At 46.5% G+C, this 24,747-nt stretch overlaps 3 long non-coding RNA genes across 3 annotated transcripts; 2 read left to right on the top strand and 1 right to left on the bottom strand.

The window, feature by feature from the left end:
- The first annotated feature begins 397 nt into the window (after positions 1–397).
- On the top strand, positions 398–4,032 carry LOC146171628 (uncharacterized). Its single transcript, XR_014702829.1, has 3 exons — positions 398–919; positions 3,157–3,349; positions 3,957–4,032. It is a non-coding gene; the product is annotated as an uncharacterized LOC146171628 (long non-coding RNA).
- A 14,732-nt stretch (positions 4,033–18,764) lies between these two features.
- LOC146171627 (uncharacterized) lies at positions 18,765–20,506 on the bottom strand. Its single transcript, XR_014702841.1, has 3 exons — positions 20,036–20,506; positions 19,810–19,948; positions 18,765–18,984 (listed from the first exon to the last, which is right to left on the bottom strand). It is a non-coding gene; the product is annotated as an uncharacterized LOC146171627 (long non-coding RNA).
- Positions 20,507–21,030: 524 nt separating this feature from the next.
- LOC146171626 (uncharacterized) lies at positions 21,031–23,738 on the top strand. Its single transcript, XR_014702845.1, has 3 exons — positions 21,031–21,526; positions 21,614–21,752; positions 22,534–23,738. It is a non-coding gene; the product is annotated as an uncharacterized LOC146171626 (long non-coding RNA).
- The last annotated feature ends 1,009 nt before the right edge of the window (positions 23,739–24,747 follow it).

Raw genomic sequence — 24,747 nt, 5'->3', positions numbered from 1 at the left:
CTTTCACTTTTTGGATTTTTTTCTGCAAATTTCGGAGAAAAAGGTTTTTATGTTATGTATAAAGCCAAAACAAAAACATGGGCATTTATTTGTTTGAGCATCTAAATACCTGCATTTTAGTATTATCTAATAGCAAGATTGTGTAAATATTTCATTTAATAAACAAATTACATGGTGCTGAGGGAGTTGAGGCAAAAAAAAAAAAAACTTCATTTGCAAGCTGTAGTTTAAGAAATGAGCATTTTTCTGCCTTTTGTATATCCTCAAGATTTTATTACAATTTCTTGTTTTTATATTCATGTTTGACAATACTTTGTGAATATTTTACCCAGCGCTGAGAATTTATCTGATGTATTATGCTTATATTCACAATATTCACGTGTTTATAGGGCATTTAAATAGCTGTATTTTGATTGGCTCATGTGCGTCATGTACAGAAAGTGTGATCAGAAATTGTCATCAAAAAACGTCCTTCATACTGGAACTTGCGTGTGAAGAGCTCTGGCAGGTGCGTGCTCTGTTGCCGCGTTGCAGAGAGGAGGAAAGGAGGCATCCTGGCTGTGCAAACCGCCGCAGAGAGGTGACAAAGAGGCTAATGGCAACCCCATGCATACTCGGGCCACTTATGCGCTTATACACAGGACCTCGGAGGATGGGCGTGCGGTATTCGATCTGTCATTTGACGTGTGTAACTAGAAGGCTGCATTCCCTGCACCATACCTATTAGTCACATATTCTAATTCTGGTGCCGGGTTGTGTTCGCCTTAGCGATCTTAGAGCTCTTACGCACTTCCTACTTTTTTTTTTTTTTTGTAGGTTGCAGCAAAGTTCTTTAAAGACTTCATTTATAAAATAGCAAGGTGCATGTATGCGATCAAGGATCCACAAGGGAAGCTGCAGACGGGAGCTGTCGACGCTGGTATGCTATACTCTTCAAGACAGATCTCAAGTGTCTCCTAAATTTTTATAACAAAACGAATATCCGCACGGAGCTTGCTGGAGATGTTTACAACCCTGCTGTCCTGTCCGAAGACAGGGGTACATGCATTACTGCCCGCCATATGCAAGGCCAGCCACAATTCAACATTCGTTACCAGAGTAACACGATCGCCTGGCTTTTTTGTGTGTTCACTTCCTTAGCATACTGTAGCATAGTCATAGTAGTGTGCACCTTTCCAATAAGTGGTCACGGGGTGTCACCATATTACCTGCTGGACTGCTTTGTGCATTTGGCGCTAGCACAGTGGAAGCAGAGCCGGTTTGCAGCAGTCCAGAGAGGAGGAGCGAACAATATGGTGGCACAGAGTAACACTTATTGGAAAGGTGTATATAGACTGCTTGTTCCTGCAAGATGTGAGTTAAATTGCTCTCATACGAACAGTTTCGATCCTCATTGAACTGGATCTACATTCAACTCATTGTAGATCGAGGTTGTCACACGGCAACTGTCACGTGCAGTCGAGCTCGAGCCTGCTTGACTCAAGGTTGCTTCCTCAATCGCTCTCAAGATTTCAAGCACACTCAAAAGCGGTCATTGACACCCTCGTCATCAACGAGCTCTAAAACCTGAAGACGAATAAATGCAATAGAACTGCACATAATAACACATAAATGTATTAAAAGGCACGACAGAACATTTGTAGAACGGCTAATTTTATAATATTGACACCGTAGTCCACCGCCAGTGGAAGCTAAGGTGGCGTTCTCTTTGACTGCGTCAGCGTGGGAACTGTGGAGCGGTAGAGAAACTGCACTGTAGCACTTGACTGCTGGAAAGATAGGTTAGGTGACCTGAGGCGCCAAAAGCGGAATGCTGCTGTGTACACTCAAATCGTGCAATCATTACCCCAATCTTAAATTTCTTTTTGAGACTCTGTGACTGACAGGAGACGATGGACCACGTAGGAAATTTCTCAATGCTCACTGAAAACGCCCGTGTAGCACCGGATGCTTCAATCCTTCTTGAAAGCCTGAATGCAGATTGAGTTCAATGAGGATCGAAAGTGTTTGTGTGACAGAGGGATTAGTGTAGTGCAGCTAAAGCTTTGTGTTAGCTGGTGTGCACAATTTGGGTGGCCAAGCTGTGTTAAATAGTCTTACAATGCATATTTAGAAAACAAAACAGGGCACCCCAAACAGTTTATTCAACTTCTCAGATTATTTGGCATTATACACATTGTCTTGAAAGCAGTCCACAATATGGCCAGCACAACTTACCGTATTTACTCGCATAATGATCGCACCCCTGAATTTTGAGGTCAAAATTCTATTTTTTAAATTCCCCGCGTAATGATCGCACCCCGAACATGGAGCCGCCTGGTGGTTGATCTGCAGTCATCCCGCAGCGAATGCATTCCGACGAGTTCCCAACCTAGTCTAGTAACGTTGGAGTTCCCATGATTTCATGCTTTGCGGCGTTCGCCATTTCGCAATTCGGCAGCGTCGTAGCGTGCTTTGTGTTTTTGTGCGAGTTTACGCCATTTCACCATGGGGCGGCATAGAGTTAATACAAAGACTCTAGAGGGAAAGCTGGGCAGGGAAACAAGCTTCCCACTGGTCGTCGCCATTATCAAATTTGTCATTGTGGCCAGCACAGTTTCCGCTCACTGCGTCAAAAATGAATAAAGGTTTGAACAAAAGTTTTAAAAACCGCTGCAGATAACACAACTGTAGGAAATTTCTATACATTGTTTTCAAGTTTCAAGCACATTATATGATCTTTCAGGCACCTTCTTGGTCGTAAAGGAATGATGTAGAACGATTGAAAACCATGTTCGCGAGCAGAGGTAGCAGACGCCCTTTGAGTTTCGGTTTCAAATGTCAGTTTTCGAGCGCCTCGAGGTCAGACACTTGAAACGAAAAGTTTATAACAGGTGCTTGCTCTTTCATGCATCGCGATGGCGCCTTCCTGCGCTGTATGCAAGGCAACAGCTATAAAAGGATCCGGCATATCGCTTCACGTGTGAGTAGACGTGCCGCTTTTTATATTTGCAAATTTCATAATAGGTGTTCATAATAATACCTTCTACAAGGAGAGGTATGCGTGAAAGTCGAAACTATGGACTGCAAGGAGTGTACGTGAACAAAAACCTTCCTGTCTTTGTTTCTTAAAGGCAATTAAATGACACCAGGTGAGCTGAACATTTTTATTTGCAGCTTTCCTCACAGGAATAAGGAACAGCTGGACAGGTGGCTCAGCGTGACAGGATTACCACCGCCTCGGACTGACCAGAAATTGCTGATCTGCTCGCAGCATTTTGAACTGTCGTCCTATTATAGTGGCCACACGAGGAGGACTCTGAAGCCTGATGCAGTGCCCAGCATTTTTGTATTGCAAAACCGCCGTCAGGTAAGTAAGAAACCGAGATTAAAGTTCATTAAACTGAAAATTCAGATAGGTATTTATTGCCGTGATTAAATATACTGATTTTGTTTTGTAAGTAAATGCAATGTAAATGCTTGCAAGCATTTACTTACATTTATCATATGATCCCTTGCATATTACCTTTTAGAATAGGTTTACTGCAAAAAATGCTCAGCGTGAGAAAGAAAATAAATACATAATTAAAAGGTTCTGTCAAAAAAAATAATCACCTCAGTATTTTCATGACTCGTGAATCTGCGCACTCTTAAGATAATGAAATAGAGGTTCAAAACAGTTGTGCAAGCATCTGACGGGATGACAGGGGGAAAGCTTAGCCGAAATGATCCTTTCCCTATAATAACACTCACAGCTCAGGATCTCAATTTGCAGCATATTTGCCCATAATCCTTAGCGCAAACATAAACAAAAGTGGTGGAGGTCATTCCTGCAGATATTGTCGTTTTCTCATTCAGGCAAGGTCATCGCCTTTCCAAAGCAAATCCCTTAAATGATAGTTGGTGCTGAAGTATCCGAAGCAAAGGTATAATGAATGACCAGTGCTGACAAGCAAGGATATTTTTTTTTCTTTCAGGTTGCCGTTGAGTCCCATCGCAGAGATGCAGCGGTAGGCACTCCACAATCTGCAACACCAAGGAGGCGGCTAAGGGTAAGCAGCACGCAGTGATAGCACTTGTTCCTACAGTTTTCTTCTTTTCCACTTAGGCAACAACAACGCCTTCTCAAGGTAGTTCCTCCAGCAAACGGTCACCAGTGAAGCGCCCGAGGGTAAGGCACAACAACCCCGACGACTGGTGCAAACAAATAAGGTTGCTTTCTTCCTTTAAGGTGGTCTTTACGCCGCACAGCAGAGATGCAGCAGAAGGCACACCACAATCTGCAACACCAAGGAGGCGGCTAAGGGTAAGTAGCACGCAGTGATAGTGCTTGTTCCTACGGTTATTTTCTTCTTTTCCACTCAGGCAACAACAACGCCTTCTGAAGGTAGTTCCTCCAGCAAACAGTCACCAGTGAAGCGCCCGAGGGTAAGCCACAACAACCCTGACAACTGGTGCAGACAAATAAGGTTGCTTTCTTCCTTTCAGGTGGTCTTTACGCCGCACAGCAGAGATGCAGCAGAAGGCACACCACAATCTGCAACGCCAAGGAGGCGGCTAAGGGTAAGTAGCACGCAGTGATAGTGCTTGTTCCTACGGTTATTTTCTTCTTTTCCACTCAGGCAACAACAACGCCTTCTGAAGGTAGTTCCTCCAGCAAACAGTCACCAGTGAAGCGCCCGAGGGTAAGCCACAACAACCCTGACAACTGGTGCAGACAAATAAGGTTGCTTTCTTCCTTTCAGGTGGTCTTTACGCCGCACAGCAGAGATGCAGCAGAAGGCACACCACAATCTGCAACACCAAGGAGGCGGCTAAGGGTAAGTAGCATGCAGTGATAGTGCTTGTTCCTACGGTTATTTTCTTCTTTTCCACTCCGGCAACAACAACGCCTTCTGAAGGTAGTTCCTCCAGCAAACAGTCACCAGTGAAGCGCCCGAGGGTAAGCCACAACAACCCTGACAACTGGTGCAGACAAATAAGGTTGCTTTCTTCCTTTCAGGTGGTCTTTACGCCGCACAGCAGAGATGCAGCAGCAGGCACTCCACAATCTGCAACACCAAGGAGGCGGCTAAGGGTAAGCAGCACGCAGTGATAGCGCTTGTTCCTACGGTTATTTTCTTCTTTTCCACTCAGGCAACAACAACGCCTTCTGAAGGTAGTTCCTCCAGCAAACAGTCACCAGTGAAGCGCCCGAGGGTAAGCCACAACAACCCCGACAACTGGTGCAGACAAATAAGGTTGCTTTCTTCCTTTCAGGTGGTCTTTACGCCGCACAGCAGAGATGCAGCAGCAGGCACTCCACAATCTGCAACACCAAGGAGGCGGCTAAGGGTAAGCAGCACGCAGTGATAGCGCTTGTTCCTACGGTTATTTTCTTCTTTTCCACTCAGGCAACAACAACGCCTTCTGAAGGTAGTTCCTCCAGCAATTGGTCACCAGTGAAGCGCCCGAGGGTAAGCCACAACAACCCTGACAACTGGTGCAGACAAATAAGGTTGCTTTCTTCCTTGCAGGTGGTCTTTACGCCGCACAGTGAAGGTGTAGCAGCAGCAACTCCAAAATCAGTGACCCCAAGAAGGCGGCTGCGGGTAAGAGACATGCAGTGATATGTGCAATATCTCCACATGTTGAACTTGATTTGCTGCAGGCAGTACCAATAAAGCACAGTATCCTATTTGTGCACACTGCTCATATGACGTCAGGTCACACTTCGGTGATTTAAATGGCATGCACTACGGTTACCATTAGAACCTTGCATACAAAAGCTTCATTATTTTGCTGCCTAAGTAAGTTTTGCTAAATATATACATAATGCCATAGTACCATTTTGTTTATTGTTGCTTGCAACAAAACCTTTTTGCTTCCATAATAGGTGGCTCCATCATCTCCTCAGCTACAACACAGGAAGGAAGTCCATAGCCAAGACCACAAATATTCTACGCCTTATTCTCCAAAAACGAGGCTTCTCAGCACGAGCAAGAAGCTTTCTGAGATAAACAAGATCACAACACAACAGCTAAAGAAAAAGAAAGCAAGATTGATAACTCTCAAAAGCGTCATTAAGGAAATGAGAGAGAAAAACTTGCTTTCTTCAGAAGGGCAGCAGTTACTCGAATCATTTGGTGAACTTCCAAAGGAACTTTTAAGGAACTGGAGCATCAACATTCAAAGGGCACCAGGACGAAGGCGCTACAGTGAAAAACTGCAGAAGTTTGCCACCACACTGTACTACCATTCACCAAGTGCCTACAACTACATGTCCAGCATATCCCCAATGCCAAGCCGACAAACAATTCGCACATGGCTGAAAGTTGTGGACGCTTGGCCAGGATTCACTCAGGAGGCCTTGGAGCACATGAAAGAAAGATTCAAAGAAAAAAGTGATAGAGAGAAACTTTGCTGCATAATGCTCGATGGCATGGCGATCAGAAAAAAATGTGATTTCGACAGTCCAAGTGGTCGACTTATTGGTTATGTGGACCTCGGAAATTGCCAGAGTCCAAGGGAAACAGATGACACAAGTCTGGCTGGCGATGCTCTTGTCCTGATGGCTGTAGGAGTAGCTGCACCATGGAAGATTCCATTTGGATATTTTTTGAACAATGACATCTGTGAGGAAACCCTGAAGAACATTGTTAGCGAAGCAATTACTTTGCTCAGTGAATGCTCCCTAAAAGTGGTAGCAGTAACGTGTGATGCGCTGGCAGCTAACGTATCGATGGCAAAGTTGTTTGGATGCCGCATCCATGAAACTAGCAGCAACCTTTTAAAAACAACATTCCCTCATCCCATAGACCCATCGCAAAAAGTGTCAATAATATTTGACGCAGCACATGGCCTCAAGCTCCTCCGGAACCTTCTGGGCGACAAAAAAGTTCTAAGCAGCAACGAATATGGCGTAAGAAGCAGTTTAAATAATTTCCTAACAAGCACGTTCTAACATAGTATGTTTATTTTACAGAAAATCCAATGGGGCTTCATTGAAAAATTGCAAGACCTCCAGGAGGCCGAAGGCCTCCGAGCAGCCAACAAGCTCAGAAAAAGCCACATCGAATATTATCGCCAAATCATGAAAGTTAAGCTGGCCGCACAAACATTCAGCTCCTCTGTCAGCAAAAGCCTGCAACTGGCTCTGCAACTGAAGCTAGTACAGTTCACTGGCTGCAAAGGAACATCAAAGTTTATTGCTGACGTGGATCGGAAAGTTGCATTACAAACTTTATTCCTGTTGAATTTACAGCTTTTCTTTTCAGGTTATTCGATATGCTGAACTCGCAAAATCCTACTGCGATGGACTTCAAAGCCCCACTACGAGCATCTACGTTCCCAAACCAGAAGAGAACCATGTTAGCCCTCTCAGCAAAACTAATGGCCTTGAGGCTACCATCCGGTGGCCTTGTTTGCACATCTGGACAACGGATGTCTGTAATTAGCCTTGCCTTTTCTTTGAAAAGTGTGGCTGAGCTGGCAGAAAGACTATTCAACTCTGCTTTGTGCAGGTAGGCATTTAAACTATACTCCACTATTGAGGAGATTCCCACAAGCATGATTCTCCATACTGCCAGTAGAAACATATTTAAAACGGTTTATTGGACCCAAAGTGTAACAAGCTTTTTCTTCATACCAGGACCAACATAAATGAACATTTTGTAAGATAGTAAGCATGAATGCACACTGCAACATGCGTTACATATAACTGCGAACTGATAAGTCAGTGGACTGTACCTAGTGTTTTATATACAAAAAACTTTTTTCCTTACTCAAGGTTGCTGCTAACCATAATGAAGTACAATTACAATAAGGTGGAAGTTTGGGAAAGCTGATAACACTACTTTAGAAACAGCCCAACACCACATAAGGACAAGAGAGAACAAAAACACACATGAGCTGCTGTGTACGTTCTCTCTCATTCTTAAGTGGTGTTATGCTATTTTTTAATTTGGGTAAGTGCAGTTCATGAGTAACTGTTAGCAGCTTTCGAACAATGCGTGAAAGCATTTTGCATGAAATTACGTTACCCCATATGTCAGGATGAGCTACATGGAAGTGCTGTCTTTGATGGTTACATGTCAGTATAAACTGAATGCCAGAAGGCTAGCATGCAATCTCTAAAATGCCGTGCCTCTGTTGAGACTATACCAATGTTTGTATATTTCTACAGCTATGTCTGCACATATCGACTGAGCCAGGATCATCTAGAAATGTTTTTCAGTTCTGTGCGCCAAAGAGGGGGCTGGAACAACAACCCATCCGCACTGCAGTTCCGGTATGCATACCGGAGCCTTCTCGTTCATGCAGATGTGCGGCCGCCAAATACTGGAAATGTGGCCCCAGATCTTGAAGGGACTCTTTCATTGCCACACATGAGAGTGCAGCAGAGTCACGATAACAGCGATGACTCGAATGAAGAAGCTGCTCTTATCACAGCTGCAGATCATGATTACGGATACCTCAGTTATGGCCTTAGCAATTTTAGCAGCGAAGTAATACAGTACATTGGAGGTTTTGTTGTGAGGATTGTGTTAAAGAAAGTAGCATGTACTGCGTGTACTGACATGCTAGTGAAGGACAACATCACAAGTATTCTTATTTTTATAAGAAACAATGGCGGACTGATTATGCCTTCTGAACTAGTTCATCACACCCTCCATACTGCCGAGCATGTGCTGAGGAACCGCTTGGGAGAGGTTCAAAAAACAACAGCGGAGTATTTAACCTTGATGTCATTCCGCCAATTTTGTGAAAGGCATCAGAAGAGTCTTGGAAGCCTCGAACATTATAAGGAGAGTCCACAGCATGTGATTGGCTTAATCAAATTCATGTTAAAGACCTACATTGCCCTTCGCTTAAGGGAACACACCAGAAGGGTTACAGAACAGTCAAGGGGTGCATATGTGCGAGCACAGCTCACAAAACAAATTCTGTTTCAACATCAATAGCCAGAATGATGGTTTGGTTTTGTTCATAGGGTTTAACGTCCCAGTGCCTCAGGCTATGAAGGACAAAGTGAAGGGTGGCAGAGCATATGCGCTGGCGTGCAGCGATATGTAATCTTTTTATTTTTTTTACTACTGCACAATATTTTGGTGCAAAGATCGGTTGTTTACTAAAATCTATAATTTGTGCCATGATGTGACTCATGGTTACCAACAATGTCTTTTTTGTGCTCTCGTTTGCTTTCATCTACATTTCTATTTAAACGGGCTGTTACTCTCTGTGGAATAACGAATTCTGCCTTCCATACATTCCTGCTCAAACACTATGTCCATGTCATCATTTTATTTTGCTCAGAGTGCAGGCTGATATGGCAAATATGTCTATAATTTGTATGACCCAACGACTGTGAATGATGTGCCAACTAGAGTTTTCTTTCAAGCAAGTCAAGTTATGCTAGATTTGTATGCTTGATTGTTTCCCCTCTTGTTGTTCTTTCTTTTTTACTGTTTAATTTTTAGTTTTACATTTTTTTTATTCAGCTGACAGACATGTACGCTCAGACTTGTCTTACGCTGCTAAAAACTACCCTACAAGCCTTCTGTTGGCTTTGGCAAGCCCATATATGCATCATGGCATTCCACGAATGAATCATTATTATGATATACTTACATGATCTCGTTCAATGCTACATGGCAGTGAAAGTGCACACTATGAGATGACTAAAATGCTCAGTCCCTAACTTCGGGCTGCAACTCGAATAAAAGGTCTTCAGTGATATGCCTTACCGCTGTGTGCATGTCTTGCCATGAGATGCACAAAAACCATTATGATCCTGTTTATTTTTAAGTATATTCAGCTTCCTTATCGCCATTTCCCCAGCCTGCTAGGGGACACATTATGCTAATTTTAAAAGGTGAATGATCGAGTGTTTTCAGTGGCATCTAAATTTGTTTTACAGTAGTGTTTTGCATCGCTAATACATGCGGTAATAAAGACGATATTATTTAGCGCATTTCTGATTTCTCATAACTGCTACTCTGTATACTGAAGAACAAACAGCTGTTAAAATGGCTGGAGATGATGCAGTGGTGAGATAATCCCATTGCGACATCGTCCCGCGCCGGAAAAGATACGTCAACTTCATCCTAAGCGAAACGCAAGGTAAAAAAATGCACAAGATCTACAGGAGTTAAGAAGCCTTTGACATTTATAAAAGGAAACAAAATAAAAAATACGCACACAAGGCAAATCAACACTAAACACACACGAGCACCCTTTGAAATTTACTGTATGCAGCACTAGCCATCCCGGATAGACAAAGAAGGGCCGTTGCTGTGGAATTCGTCACTGTTTTTTTTTCTTTAATATACTGTGGTCGCAGCCTTGCGCCAAAGCAAATTTGACGTGTTTTCAGGTGATCGGGCACAGAGATGCATGTGTCCTCGGTAGACGAAATGCATGCGAAGCGTGTAACAATCGCAGGGATAGCCGGCCTTACGATAACAACTGAGAAGAGGCAGGACACCTATGTGATGTTACAGTAGGTACGCGACGCAACATACCACCAGAAATGCTCCAGACGCGACGATTCTGCCGTTGTTTACAGCACCTACTTTACAGTAGCACAGTAGCCGCCAGTTAACTGCACGCCGCCATCTTCCCACAATATACGTTGCCAGCTTCAAACCATCTTCATGCGCCCGATTTAGCAAGTAAAACTCATCTGGCAACCATTAAACAGTGTGATGATGGCGTCCTCTGTTTCTCTGTTCAAGGGCACACTGGCAGACACAGGAGAGGCTGGGCTCCGTCAAGCCCCAACGGATAAGGAGAAGGAGCGAGCCATGAAGAGGGTAGCTGCGGGAACAGCCACAGGATGTGACGGGATGCCCATGAGCTTGGTGAAGGCTATTGGACCTCTGGTCCAGGCTCGCTTATGGGACCTGCTGGAACTGGTGATGACAGACGCAGATATTCCAGATGACTGGAAGACCGTGAAGGTGAAACCGCTATACAAGGGTGCGGGGGACAGGAGGGATCTGGCTGACTACAGACCCATCGCCGTCACCCCAGTACTGTACAGGGTAGCAATGCAGGTCGTCAAGGCCAGGCTCCAGAGGTGGGCAGAGAAGCAAGGAGTCCTAGGCAAGCTGCAGATGGGTTTCCGCCCCGGTCGCCGGATAGAGGACAATCTATTAGTCCTCACACAGTGTATAGAAATGGCTATGAAGTACAGTTCACCCCTTTATGTGGCATTTCTGGACATAGCGAAAGCGTATGACTGTGTGAAATGGGACCTCCTGTGGACCATGCTGCAGGAAATGGGGCTGGCTGCGCAAGACATTGAACTCCTTCAGGCCTTTTATGCAGCTCCATCAGCAGTGGTGGAGTGGAACAATGTGGTGACGGCGCCCATGGAGATGCACCAAGGCCTGCGGCAAGGATGCCCGCTCTCCCCACTGCTGTTCATGCTGTATGTGAGTGGGGTGACACAGAAGCTGGCAGAGTCGGGATGTGGCTACACTTTGGAGCACAGCGAGGAAGCAGCGCTGGTAGTTCACCGGATCCCTGCTTTAATATACGCTGACGATTTTGCACTGTTGGCAAGATCACCCGAGGAGCTGCAGCGGTTGCTGGACATCTGCGGTGTGGAGATGAGACGGCTTGGTCTGCGTTTTAGCTCAACCAAGTGTATGGCTATGGTGTGGGGGCCTCACAACCATCAACCTGATCGAGTGTGGGATCTGCAGGGCAATGCAGTGTCACAAACCAACGTGACCAAGTACCTTGGCGTCCGACTGAGTGCGGGAGCGGATTATCTAACGGCACATGAGAGGCTCCTCAGAGCAAAGGCCGCTCGCACGAGAGGCATGTTAGGTCAACGGGCCTTGTGGACCTACAACCGCTACGAGGTCACAAGGGCACTCTGGAAGATGGTAGCGGTCCCGGGTCTGACCTACGCCAATGCCGTACTCTGTCTCTCGGCGGGTACGAGAGAATTTTTGGAGAGGCGCCAGAGGGACGCCGGCCGAATGGCACTCGGGCTACCCAAACACGTCCCTATCGAAACCATCCAGGGCGACATGGGTTGGTCGTCATTCACAGCCCGGGAAGCAGTGGCGAAGGCGGCGTTCGAGAACCGCCTGTTCCGTCTTTCCGAGTCGAATGTGGCCCGTCAAACACTCGTGCACACAATTTTCACCAGCCGAGCGACGAGATGGACGCGCCGAACACGATCTCTTCGGCAGAGGTACTGGCTCCCGACGGTATCGTTGGCCACAAAAGCATCGGAGCTGGACTGCACAGCACAGCAGAAGATCCGGACCCAGGTACAGCTGGTCGAGACGGAGGAATGGAAGAAGACTTCCGAAGAGAAAGTGTCATTGGACCTATACCGGGCGGAGAAGGACACCATCCGAAAGGAACTGTGGTGTGATAACCAAGGCTTTTGATCGGAAGAGGATGACGCTGGATGAGTGTGTAGCAACTGAGACGGACATGCGGCTGACGTCGCACAATCTTGCATCTTGGTGATTTCGCTTTCTATTCCTGTTCTTGTATCTGTCTGATTCGCCGCCGTGCTTGGAAGACCCGCTGTGTTTGGAAGACCCGTTGTCTTTGGGATGGCTGCTGCGCTTGGGATGGCCGGTGTAGATGCTGCGCCTGGAAATGTGCTTGAGATGCCCGGGGTGTTTAGAACGCCCGGTAAATGATGCGGTGCCACGAATATTGGGACTGGCACCATTGCCATGACTTGTACTGCTTGGGGGGCAACATACCGCTGTAGTGTCAGGCGAGGCGGCACGGGAGCTGCTGTCTTGTGCAGGTGCATTTGGGGTGCTACCACTGCCGCTGTCACTGCAGATGCTGTTGGTAGTGTCCGAGGCTGCTGCTGCGACACTGTGGCATTCGACAAAGAGTTCGTCGTCACTGATGTTTTCGTAATCGGAGTTGCACAGGACATCCCTGGCCGCCCTTGCCGATGGGGAACAGATGAAAGAGGCGTTTCTGGGCAAAGCGAAACCCCTGGAATCTCCAAGTCTGGGACGAAAGTCCGCGAGCCCTCCGGTAAATCGGGAACGTTCCTCACTTTCCGTTTCTTTATCGGCAAATAGTCCGCTCGATGGTGGTCCCCCGCCAGGGAAGATTCCTTCAAACGTCGGCGACGCGTTGCCCCCGTGCTGGCAATCGGCACGAAATTTTCCCCAGGCGACAGGCCCATGGTTACCAACGACGACGTCTGCAGCGGCTGCCGGCTGTTCAAGCGGAGATGACACGGGCTTTGCGGCGCTGGAAGCGGCGGCGTCGGCTTGTATGCAGGGAGTGGCGAGGGCCGTTCTTGACGTACCGGAGAGCTCAGAGCATTTAGTGGTCGAGAGTGTGCCCGTCGCCCGTTCATTCGCGGAAAGCGGCGGCGAGGGGGAATGTGGCGAGACTGCTATGGATAACGATCCCCTTAGCGTACCGGATTGGTCCGTCGAGCCGCTAGGGGCATCCGTAGCAGCCACCAAGCGCTCCAGTGCTATCACGTCGGCCTCCCTTCCTGTCGGCGACGGCGGGGAAGCCGGGCCAAGGTCAATGTACAACTGGTCGCGCAACTTGGAAGAAAACGCGTGCCGCTGCCTACTGCCAGCGGCATCAACTCGATGATGAGGGCTCCTGCGAACTGTGAGGCAAATTACTAGCGCACAGAAAATAAGATCTGCCAGAACTCCAAAGAACTAGAAAGTAAACATAATATTCTCACTCAGGAATGAATGCAGTTTTTGTTTCTTGCGTAAGAAAAAACGTGTCACATTTTTAATAATATTTTAACTTGTTTCTAACGGCCTCTCTCGGCCACTTATTATCCGCTGCGTAGTTGCCCAAAGCTCAGACATGGCGGCTTTTTTCATCCGCGGGATGGGTGCGTCAACGGCCCCGGTTCAACGTTCATCGTTGCGCGCTGCGTACAGAGTGGGTTATCTGTAACAAACAGTCAGTATTTTATTATGCTGGTTGTGGTAGAGCTTTACAGCAAGGCGAAGACTGTGTGTGCTCGATGAGAAACTGATTGCCGCTGCATGTGCGCATTTCCGGACGATGGGACAATGCTGCGTCACAGCTCTGCGGTTCGGCTCGGCCTCCCAGGCATGTCGCAAAAGTGGTGGCTTAATTGTTTTACGGATACACGTCTGCATGAGCGGCGTATCGCTGCATGTTTTAATTGAACGGTGAAGGTGAGATTTCATTGCCCCCAAGATGCGTGTCGCATTGCTCAAAGCCTTCCGTTCCGCTCCCTTTGCTGCGTGTTTTGCTTACTGCGTCGTATTACCGCACCAACGTTCGCTGAACGTGCTTTAGCTGTTATTACAGTGATGTTCCTATTGTCAATGGGATCTTTCTCATGAACATGTTAAATGCTTAAGTTGTATATTTGTAACCTCACATTGACTCCTCTCAGTGGCAAATGAAGCGCGAGTAAAATAATGGAATCATGAACAGGGCGAGATTTATTGGAGAAAAGCTATATCGTAGATATTTTGACTTCTCAGCCGCATTAACTTCTAAATACTAGTAATCCCAATTTGAATTGCTTACCTAAGCTCTTACAGGTTGGCGTTCTAGCGCTAGCGTTAGTTATTCCGTTCGTTTGTTTTTGTTGTTCTTTGACACTGATATGTTATTTGTTAGCAAGATTTTTTACCCTTTTATAATCTCACCGCGTCTCGTTAGGAGACCTACGCTGAGGTCATTTTGTTATCACGAGGATTTCATGAAGACCGTGACGAATGAGCGGTGGTCGCTTTCCTACACTTAAAGATTTCATTGTCGTGAATCGTCCATGTAAGTAATCGTGAATTAATAAAGCCTGGCTTTCTATGCAGCACAGCTTCACTCATTTATGCCCTTAGTGAAATGCCTCAAGCCATGTGATTCTATCCATGTGCTTGCCGAAGCCCCAGAATGCGTTTACATGACGCGCGACGAAAGACTAGGCTAACGACGACGGAGGCAGAACGATGCTATGATAAGGTGGTTAAAGATGCCGTAACATTTCAGTTAACGTAAAACTTGACTGTAGAAATCCATGTCAAGTTGGCTGAACAGTTACGGTGTCCATTTTTCTGCCTTATCTGAGCATCGTTCTGCCTCCGTCGTCGTTGGCCTTGTTTTTCGGTTACAAGTAAAAAGACGATCAAATTCCCCGCCAAAAACACGTCCCTGTGACGTCACAAGCAACGTCACGTGTTTGTTGTGCCTCACAGTTCGCAGGGGGCGCTGGGAAACTAAAGCCTCGCTCAGAGTCGACACGCAGGCTTCTATGGGAGTTACGCTACCATTTGTTCTTCTACCATGGCCGGGCTGCGTTGGCCGCCATTACTGTCGTCGCGTTGCTGTTCTGCCGCCACCACAGGGGGCTCTGTCAGTACATGGCTCCGAGGAGACCGCCCGAAGATGTATTCCACGAAGTCCAGCAATTTGCCGCTCTGCAGACACTGCAAGTAACAATACCATGTATCGGTGACTATGTTGAAACCACGTCAGGACGCCCATGGATATTACAAGGCAACAATCCTACGTGGCAAGAGCCCGCGTCTATGTCTCCCGCAAGCCATCGTCCATTCCCACAAGGCAACAGCGTCTGTCCAAGACTACAGCCAGTGTCTAAGCAATTGAAGTAAAATGTGATTTTGGGCTAGTCGGTTCATGTCGTAAGGAAATACAAAACTGCGCAAAAAAGACGGGACAAGAAGAACAGAGAGGCACCTTTTTTGCGCAGTTTTGTATTTGTTTAAGCAATACAAGGCAAGAGCCAGCGTCTATTCCATTCCCACAAGGCAACAGCGTCTGTCCAGACTACGGCCATTGTCTAAGCAATACAAGGCAAGAACCAGCGTCTATTCCATTCCCACAAGTCATGCCTACGTGAATACAAGGCAACAACGGCAACAAATCTGTCCTGCACTTCCATATCTATATGGAATTGCTATATCCTACAAGACAACGGTGATACGTGCTACCTACAAGGGTCGCCTGCATCGATGCTAACAGCAAGGCTATCCGCGCCTCAATTGCACACACACATGGAATAAATATTGAAATAGAACACATCACATGGAAATAAATATTGAAATAGAACACATCACAAGGAAATAAATATTGAAATGAAACACATCACATGGAAATACATATTGAAATGAAACACATACACACTTGTCATGTGGAAACAATAAAGATGTAGTGCTCCTGAATAAACATGGGATTCGCGCAATCCCAAAGGAACGAATAAAAAGAGCGCTCACCCGCATCATGATCTCCTCCGTTTGCCAGTGTAGTGGCTCTGGCTGCTGGTGCTGCTGCTGCGGCGGCGAATTCTGGAACTGGGGGGGAATTCTGTAACGCTCTCAATTTCGCTCTCAAGTTGTAGAGCGTGACGTCAAATTGACGCGGCTTTCACGTGACCTTAAGACGTCAATCGTGACGGATTACGGAATCGACCAATTGCCAGCGACTCGTAGCATGACTCCGCCCCTGAGGTCCCCGTTCCGCGGTCGGGCCTACTGCTACACATTTGTCGTAACGTTAGCCGAGGCCGACGAGGGACCGTCTCCTAAGTTTTTATGAAACGGCGCAGTTAATACGCAGTAAATAAAATTAATAAATATTTATTCTGCTGAGGAACTGTATTTACAACTAACTAACATAAAGCATAAGGAGATATGTTTGAGGCTTCGCAATTAAATTTGCTCTTTAGTAACTTTTTGTCTCCGCGAGGGCACGCTGACGGTGTCAAAGAGTGCACATGGCGGCTTGCCAGAAAACAGCTGATTCCTCGGCTAGTTGCTATTTTCCGTGCGTCGCCTGAAATCGAGGTCCTGTGCGGATGTCGTGAGCAGCTGGAAAAATCCGATTGAAAACAATGAAGGCTACGAACCTGCAGTGATCAGCGTGGTGAAAGCGTTGGGCATGAAAATCGACTAAGTCATCAGCTTACTGAAGAGTGTCAGCGTTGTCAGTGTTTACTATCGATGGCAAGAGCGACGAGTGGGAGGTATGTGGTCTGCTGTTCTGTTTGTTGAAAAGAAAATACAAGAAGATCATGAAGGCTACATTACTGTGTTTGTCGACAGAGGAACGTTTGCACTTGCAGTAAGGCAGGTGGCAGCTACTATGCAAGAGTTAGCAATTGCAGTGCGGGAAACGAGATCCGACACACGACCCTCCACCACGGACTCCTCATGCAAGCCACGGTGACAGTCACTCCTGTGCTTCGCAGCCAGTTGACTTCGGCCACATCGGGCTCCGTTCCCGATATTCCGTTGATGTTGATTGTTTAGTCTCTATAAGGTACACAAACTGTGATGTTAATGCTTCCTTTGGTGTGTTCAGAGAAAGAAAATACATTATTCAGAAATTTGATATAGTGACCGAGGAGAGGACGAGCTTGTTCAGCCAGGTCTGGACAGGGATGTGCAGTATGTTGTATTTCGCGCAGCAGGCTGTGTTTGTTAGTGGCACATTGTTGAAACGTTGTCAGTGTCTGTTCATGTTGAACGGTATCCCCCCCCCCCCCCCCCTTTTCGACGGGAAAGGCAAACACATCACGCAAGCTTGGTGCGCGATGCCGGAGGCCAGCTGGTGAATCTGCTAAATTTCCCTAGTCTTATAAACAAGGGGCCCACCAGTGAGGTGTGCAGATTACCTCGAAGGCGAAGAATGTGTGCTAGTTTTGAAGTGTCGTCATGGAGTCTGTGCAGTGTTTCAAAAAGATGTTCATTTTACACACATTCCTCATTCTATTACCTTTCCATGTTGTGTGCTGTGCATTATGTACAAACCATTTCAATTGAAAAGCCAGTTTGCACAAAAGATGCTTTTTCTGATTATTTGGTGAAAACAACTTGGAAAATAAATTCCAAGGTCAAAAGTAGGTGACAATTATGTAAAGAGGTGCTTATCACATGTTTATGGTGTATGAAAGAGCACTGAACACGGGTTGAGGGGAGCCTCAGTTTGCAAGCCGAGCCCACATTTCGATTTTGGTTGGTTGGTTGGTTTGTGGTGTTTAACGTCCCAAAGCAACTCAGGCTATGAGAGACGCCGTAGTGGAGGACTCCGGAAATTTCGACCGCCTGGGGTTCTTTAACGTGCACTGACATTGCACAGCACACGGGCGTCTTGCTTTTCGCCTCCATCGAAAAGCTGCCGCCGAGGCATTTTGGCTAGCAAACCAAGGTTCCTCCTCAACCCTTGTTTAGTGCTGTTTTGTATTGAGTAGCCATCTTATTTCCCTCGTTCTACCATGTTTATGGTGTAAAACATTTTTGAATGCTCATGTTTTAGCTGCCTCTACTGTCTTCAAGCTGCTCAGCAGTCCCCTTGCAGTTTTACACGTTTTATTAGTGTACATAACATCTGCTCACACATTGCCTTAACAATGTATGTGTGATGCTTATTTTATTTTCACTAGAATTTTGTAATCATTCAGCAATCATTGTGGGCACTGCAGCCTAGTATTTGTACACTATTCTCCTAACAGCTGTTACAGCATTTAGCACTGCGAGCAAGATCTCTAGTAGTATACCATCCAGCTGGCATTTTTACCTTTGATATGTAAGCGTTTTGCACACTGCACCATGCATACAGTACCTATTTGTATAGGTAGCTTCAATATGTTGAAAGGGAGCGGCTTCTTTGAGCCCGATAATTATTCTGCAATGTACATGTCAATGTTGTATGGTCATTGTACATCAAGGTAAGTGTGCTGGTATGTATGATGTCTTTTTCTCAATAAAAACACTCGAGTGAAATACAGCGGCCAAGAAATAAGTGCTTCTACTGAGTATATGTGGCAGTAAAAAATCTTTGGTGCCATTTTCTGATTCCAATCAGCGTCATGGATATTTATTACCTTGCTGTAACGCTACGCTTCTCGGTTTAAGCATGTTTACCACACAGCTAGTGACCACAGCCAACTGTGCCAGGCTGCAAGGTGATAGCAGAGAAGGGACAGCAAGTTGGGTCTGGGATGACTTGGCATTGGTGTAAGCAGCCATGACTCCAGTGGGTAGTCACTGTCTCCTGCATAACCAAACAATGACATCCACTTAAGTCCGCCTTTTGCATGTTCTAGTATACAATCAAAGATCCATACCAACTAGCCCGCAGTGAGGTGGTAAACATTCACAGGAATGTTGGCAACGTGTCACAGGGCTGTCCAAGCAAGCATCATTGTAAGGATAGCCTTGTAGCTTCACAGTGATATAAACAAAATGTGTTAAGATTACCTGCACAACACAAGCGCTACGGTTTCTTAGGCAGTAAAGAGATTTCAAACATTGAATATTTGGTTCCTGGTGCCATAACACTAAATTTGTACATTAACAAGCATTCATATGCATAACTATAGTCCGTCTTATGCATGCAGCTTCAGCGAATTCAGACAATCGATCACTCGCCGAAATACAAGTCAGCTTCTCTGTAAGGCTCGTAATCCAACCAAAGGGTCTCGTTGTCACACAACAGACTACTAGTTCTTGCTGAAATGAAAAGAAGCAGGCGCTTTTTGCAGCGTACTCACACTTTCGAGTAGCGAACGTGTCGTAGGGAGGGAGCGTAACGAATGGGGGCAAGGCACTACAATCCCTAGTCCCTTCGTTCTGTATTTTGAGGTATATACAAGTATTGAACTTTCGTCAGGTGTCGCTGGGTAATCTCGAAGACAACAGCTGGAAAGAAAAGAGATCTTTCCTCTGTTCGTTTTTTAACATTGCGAGGGGGAACGAGTCCCTTTGGTTAGAAAACAAGACTTGCAGAGAAGCCAACTTACAGCAAGTGGTCGATTGCACATATTAATGCATATAATCAATATCGTTCGATAACCGACGCGGGTTTTTTACAGCTTACCCAAGAAAAGTCGCAGGCGTTTAGCAGGCCTTCGTTCACCTTTCGGCGTGCAGGAGTACCGCTAGACGAACGCGTTGTTTGGAGTCCTTGGTCCCACGGGGCAACGAGGGTCAAAAGTGCGTATGTTCGCGTCGCAGATCTGTAATAAAATAGGCACAATACAAGTTTACAATGACGTTTCGAAGTCGTAGCCAAACACACACAGTCAAAACCAACATTTACTCACCACTGTGATGTTCAGAACGTAGAACCTAGCGACTTCTTTCCATATCGCACCGCGGCGCCTTGACGACAATCAGCGTTCCGCCCGATGTCTTCCGCTATCAGCACACGCACCTGCTGATCGATGCCTATGCGATGCAAACGATGTTACGTTCCCGACGCAAGCTGGTAGCCCCCGATAGCAAAAAAACGCGGTGCGCATGCAGCCGCAGTGGCTGCGCACTCGAGCTGCGTGAGCCCCCGTTCATCGATGTTCGTCGGCAATCGCCGCACAGTCACTCCACTTTCTGCTGGTTTCCGAGTTGAACACAGTCGGAACAACTAGACCGGTACGTCAAACGCGTCTTCGTGCTCCCTTCAACGCCGTGGATCGCACCGACACAACTGTCACACAGCCAGCGCAACGCTATAACAACGCAAGGAACACAGCCGCCATTTTCGCTCTACTCAGTTGACTGGTTTTGGGGTTACCTCGTTTCGCTCACAATTTCAGCTCAATATTCAGCTCATGGGCAACGTCACCACTTTAGTCTTGTTGATGACGTAAGCGCAGTCACCGGTGAGATCAGTGATGACGCAAAATTTTAATATGGCCGCCGACCAATAGGAGCAGGGCAAGTTGAGCGGTTTGAGACTGGTTTTGTATTGAGAGCGTTACAGAATTCCCCCCCTGGTTTGCTGGCGATGCTGGCTGCTCCTCGTGCGGCGACGACTGTACAACGATGGGCGGCCTCTCTGGTTCCGTAGCCACAGGCTGCTCCACCAGCGGGTCCGTGGGATGCTCGGCGTACGGCATAGCGATGGGCAGCGGGTCCTGGGGGGAATTCTGTAACGCTCTCAATACAAAACCAGTCTCAAACCGCTCAACTTGCCCTGCTCCTATTGGTCGGCGGCCATATTGAAATTTTGCGTCATCACTGATCTCACCGGTGACTGCGCTTACGTCATCAACAAGACTAAAGTGGTGACGTTGCCCTTGAGCTGAATATTGACTGAAATTGTGAGCGAAACGAGGTAACCCCAAAACCAGTCAACTGAGTAGAGCGAAAATGGCGGCTGTGTTCCTTGCGTTGCTATAGCGTTGCGCTGGTTGTGTGACAGTTGTGTCGGTGCGATCCACGGCGTAGAAGGGAGGACGAAGACACGTTTGACGTACCGGTCTAGTTGTTCCGACTGTGTTCAACTCGGAAACCAGCAGAAAGTGGAGTGACTGTGCGGCGATTGCCGACGAACATCGATGAACGGGGGCTCACGCAGCTCACGGACGAGTGCGCAGCCACTGCGGCTGCATGCGCACCGCGTTTTTTTTGCTATCGGGGGCTACCAGCTTGCGTCGGGAACGTAACATCGTTTGCATCGCATAGGCATCGATCAGCAGGTGCGTGCGCTGATAGCGGAAGCCATCGGGCGGAACGCTGATTGCCGTCAAGGTGCCGCGGTGCGATATGGAAAGAAGTCGCTAGGCAAGGGGTTCTACGTTGTGAACATCACAGTAGTGAGTAAATGTTGGTTTTGACTGTGTGTATTTGGCTACGACTTCGAAACGTCATTGTAAACTTGTATTGTGCCTATTTTATTACAGATCTGCGACGCGAACATACGCACTTTTGACCCTCGTTGCCCCGTGGGACCAAGGACTCCAAACAACGCGTTCGTCTAGCGGTACTCCTGCACGCCGAAAGGTGAACGAAGGCCTGCTAAACGCCTGCGACTTTTCTTGGGTAAGCTGTAAAAAACCCGCGTCGGTTATCGAACGATATTGATTATATGCATTAATATGTGCAATCGACCACTTGCTGTAAGTTGGCTTCTCTGCAAGTCTTGTTTTCTAACCAAAAGGACTCGTTCCCCCTCGCAATGTTAAAAATCGAACAGAGGAAAGATCTCTTTTCTTTCCAGCTGTTGTCTTCGAGATTACCCAGCGACACCTGACGAAAGTTCAATACCTGTATATACCTCAAAATACAGAACGAAGGGACTAGGGATTGTAGTGCCTTGCCCCCATTCGTTACGCTCCCTCCCTACGGCACGTTCGCTTTTCAGCAAGAACTAGAAGTCTGTTGTGTGACAACGAGACCCTTTGGTTGGATTACGAGCCTTACAGAGAAGCTGACTTGTATTTCGGCGAGTGATCGATTGTCAGAATTCGCTGAAGCTGCATGCATAAGACGGACTATAGTTATGCATATGAATGCTTGTTAATGTACAAATTTAGTGTTATGGCACCAGGAACCAAATATTCAATGTTTGAAATCTCTTTACTGCCTAAGAAACCGTAGCGCTTGTGTTTTGCAGGTAATCTTAACACATTTTTGTTTATATCACTGTGAAGCTACAAGGCTATCCTTACAATGATGCTTGCTTGGACAGCCCTGTGACACGTTGCCAACATTCTTGTGAATGTTTACCACCTCACTGCGGGCTAGTTGGTATGGATCTTTGATTGTATACTAGAACATGCAAAAGGCGGACTTAAGTGGATGTCATTGTTTGGTTATGCAGGAGACAGTGACTACCCACTGGAGTCATGGCTGCTTACACCAATGCCAAGTCATCCCAGACCCAACTTGCTGTCCCTTCTCTGCTATCACCTTGCAGCCTGGCACAGTTGGCTGTGGTCACTAGCTGTTTGGTAAACATGCTTAAACCGAAAAGCGTAGCGTTACAGCAAGGTAATAAATATCCATGACGCTTATTGGAATCAGAAAATGGCACCAAAGATTTTTTACTGCCACATATACTCAGTAGAAGCACTTATTTCTTGGCCGCTGTATTTCACTCGAGTGTTTTTATTGAGAAAGAGACATCATACATACCAGCACACTTACCTTGATGTACAATGACCATACAACATTGACATGTATATTGCAGAATAATTATCGGGCTCAAAGAAGCCGCTCCCTTTCAACATATTGAAGCTACCTATACAAATAGGTACTGTATGCATGGTGCAGTGTGCAAAACGCTTACATATCAGAGGTAAAAATGCCAGCTGGATGGTATACTACTAGAGATCTTGCTCGCAGTGCTAAATGCTGTAACAGCTGTTAGGAGAATGGTGTACAAATACTAGGCTGCAGTGCCCACAATGATTGCTGAATGATTACAAAATTCTAGTGAAAATAAAATAAGCATCACACATACATTGTTAAGGCAATGTGTGAGCAGATGTTATGTACACTAATAAAACGTGTAAAACTGCAAGGGGACTGCTGAGCAGCTTTAAGACAGTAGAGGCAGCTAAGACATGAGCGTTCAAAAATATTTTACACCATAAACATGGTAGAACGAGGGAAATAAGATGGCTACTCAATACAAAACAGCACTAAACAAGGGTTGAGGAGGAACCTTGGTTTGCTAGCCAAAATGCCTCGGCGGCAGCTTTTCGATGGCGGCGAAAAGCAAGACGCCCGTGTGCTGTGCGATGTCAGTGCACGTTAAAGAACCCCAGGTGGTCGAAATTTCAGGAGTCCTCACTACGGCGTCTCTCATAGCCTGAGTTGCTTTGGGACGTTAAACCCCACAAACCAACCAACCAACCAAAATCGAAATGTGGGCTCGGCTTTCAAACTGAGGCTCCCCTCAACCCGTGTTCAGCGCTCTTTCATACACCATAACCATGTGATAAGCACCTCTTTACTTAATTGTCACCTACTTTTGACCTTGGAATTTATTTTCCAAGTTGTTTTCACCAAATAATCAGAAAAAGCATCTTTTGTGCAAACTGGCTTTTCAATTGAAATGGTTTGTACATAATGCACACAACATAGAAAGGTAATAGAATGAGGAATGTGTGTAAAATGAACATCTTTTTGAAACACTGCACAGACTCCATGATGACACTTCAAAACTAGCACACATTCTTCGCCTTCGAGGTAATCTGCACACCTCACTGGTGGGCCCCTTGTTTATAAGACTAGGGAAATTTAGCAGATTCACCAGCTCGCCTCCGGCATCGCGCACCAAGCTTGCGTGATGTGTTTGTCTTTCCCGTCGAAAAGGGGGGGGGGGGGGGGGGGGGATACCGTTCAACATGAACAGACACTGACAACGTTTCAACAATGTGCCACTAACAAACACAGCCTGCTGCGCGAAATACAACATACTGCACATCCCTGTCCAGACCTGGCTGAACAAGCTCGTCCTCTCCTCGGTCACTATATCAAATTTCTGAATAAAGTATTTTATTTCTCTGAACACACCAAAGGAAGCATTAACATCACAGTTTGTGTACCTTATAGAGACTAAACAATCAACATCAAAACATCAACGGAATATCGGGAACGGAGCCCGATGTGGCCGAAGTCAACTGGCTGCGAAGCACAGGAGTGACTGTCACCGTGGCTTGCATGAGGAGTCCGTGGTGGAGGGTCGTGTGTCGGATCTCGTTTCCCGCACTGCAATTGCTAACTCTTGCATAGTAGCTGCCACCTGCCTTACTGCAAGTGCAAACGTTCCTCTGTCGGCAAACACAGTAATGTAGCCTTCATGATCTTCTTGTATTTTCTTTTAAACAAACAGAACAGCAGACCACATACCTCCCACTCGTCGCTCTTGCCATCGATAGTAAACACTGTTTGACAACGCTGACACTCTTCAGTAAGCTGATGACTTCGTCGATTTTCATGCCCAACGCTTTCACCACGCTGATCACTGCAGGTTCGTAGCCTTCATTGTTTTCAATCGGATTTTTCCAGCTGCTCACGACATCCGCAC

This window comes from Amblyomma maculatum, unplaced genomic scaffold, assembly GCF_055883805.1.
Source record: "Amblyomma maculatum isolate TAMU_Amacu unplaced genomic scaffold, ASM5588380v1 scaffold_19, whole genome shotgun sequence".
NCBI classification, from domain to species: Eukaryota; Metazoa; Arthropoda; class Arachnida; order Ixodida; family Ixodidae; genus Amblyomma; species Amblyomma maculatum.
Note: the sequence above shows the minus strand (reverse complement) of the source record. Positions and strands in the feature narration are given on the sequence as shown.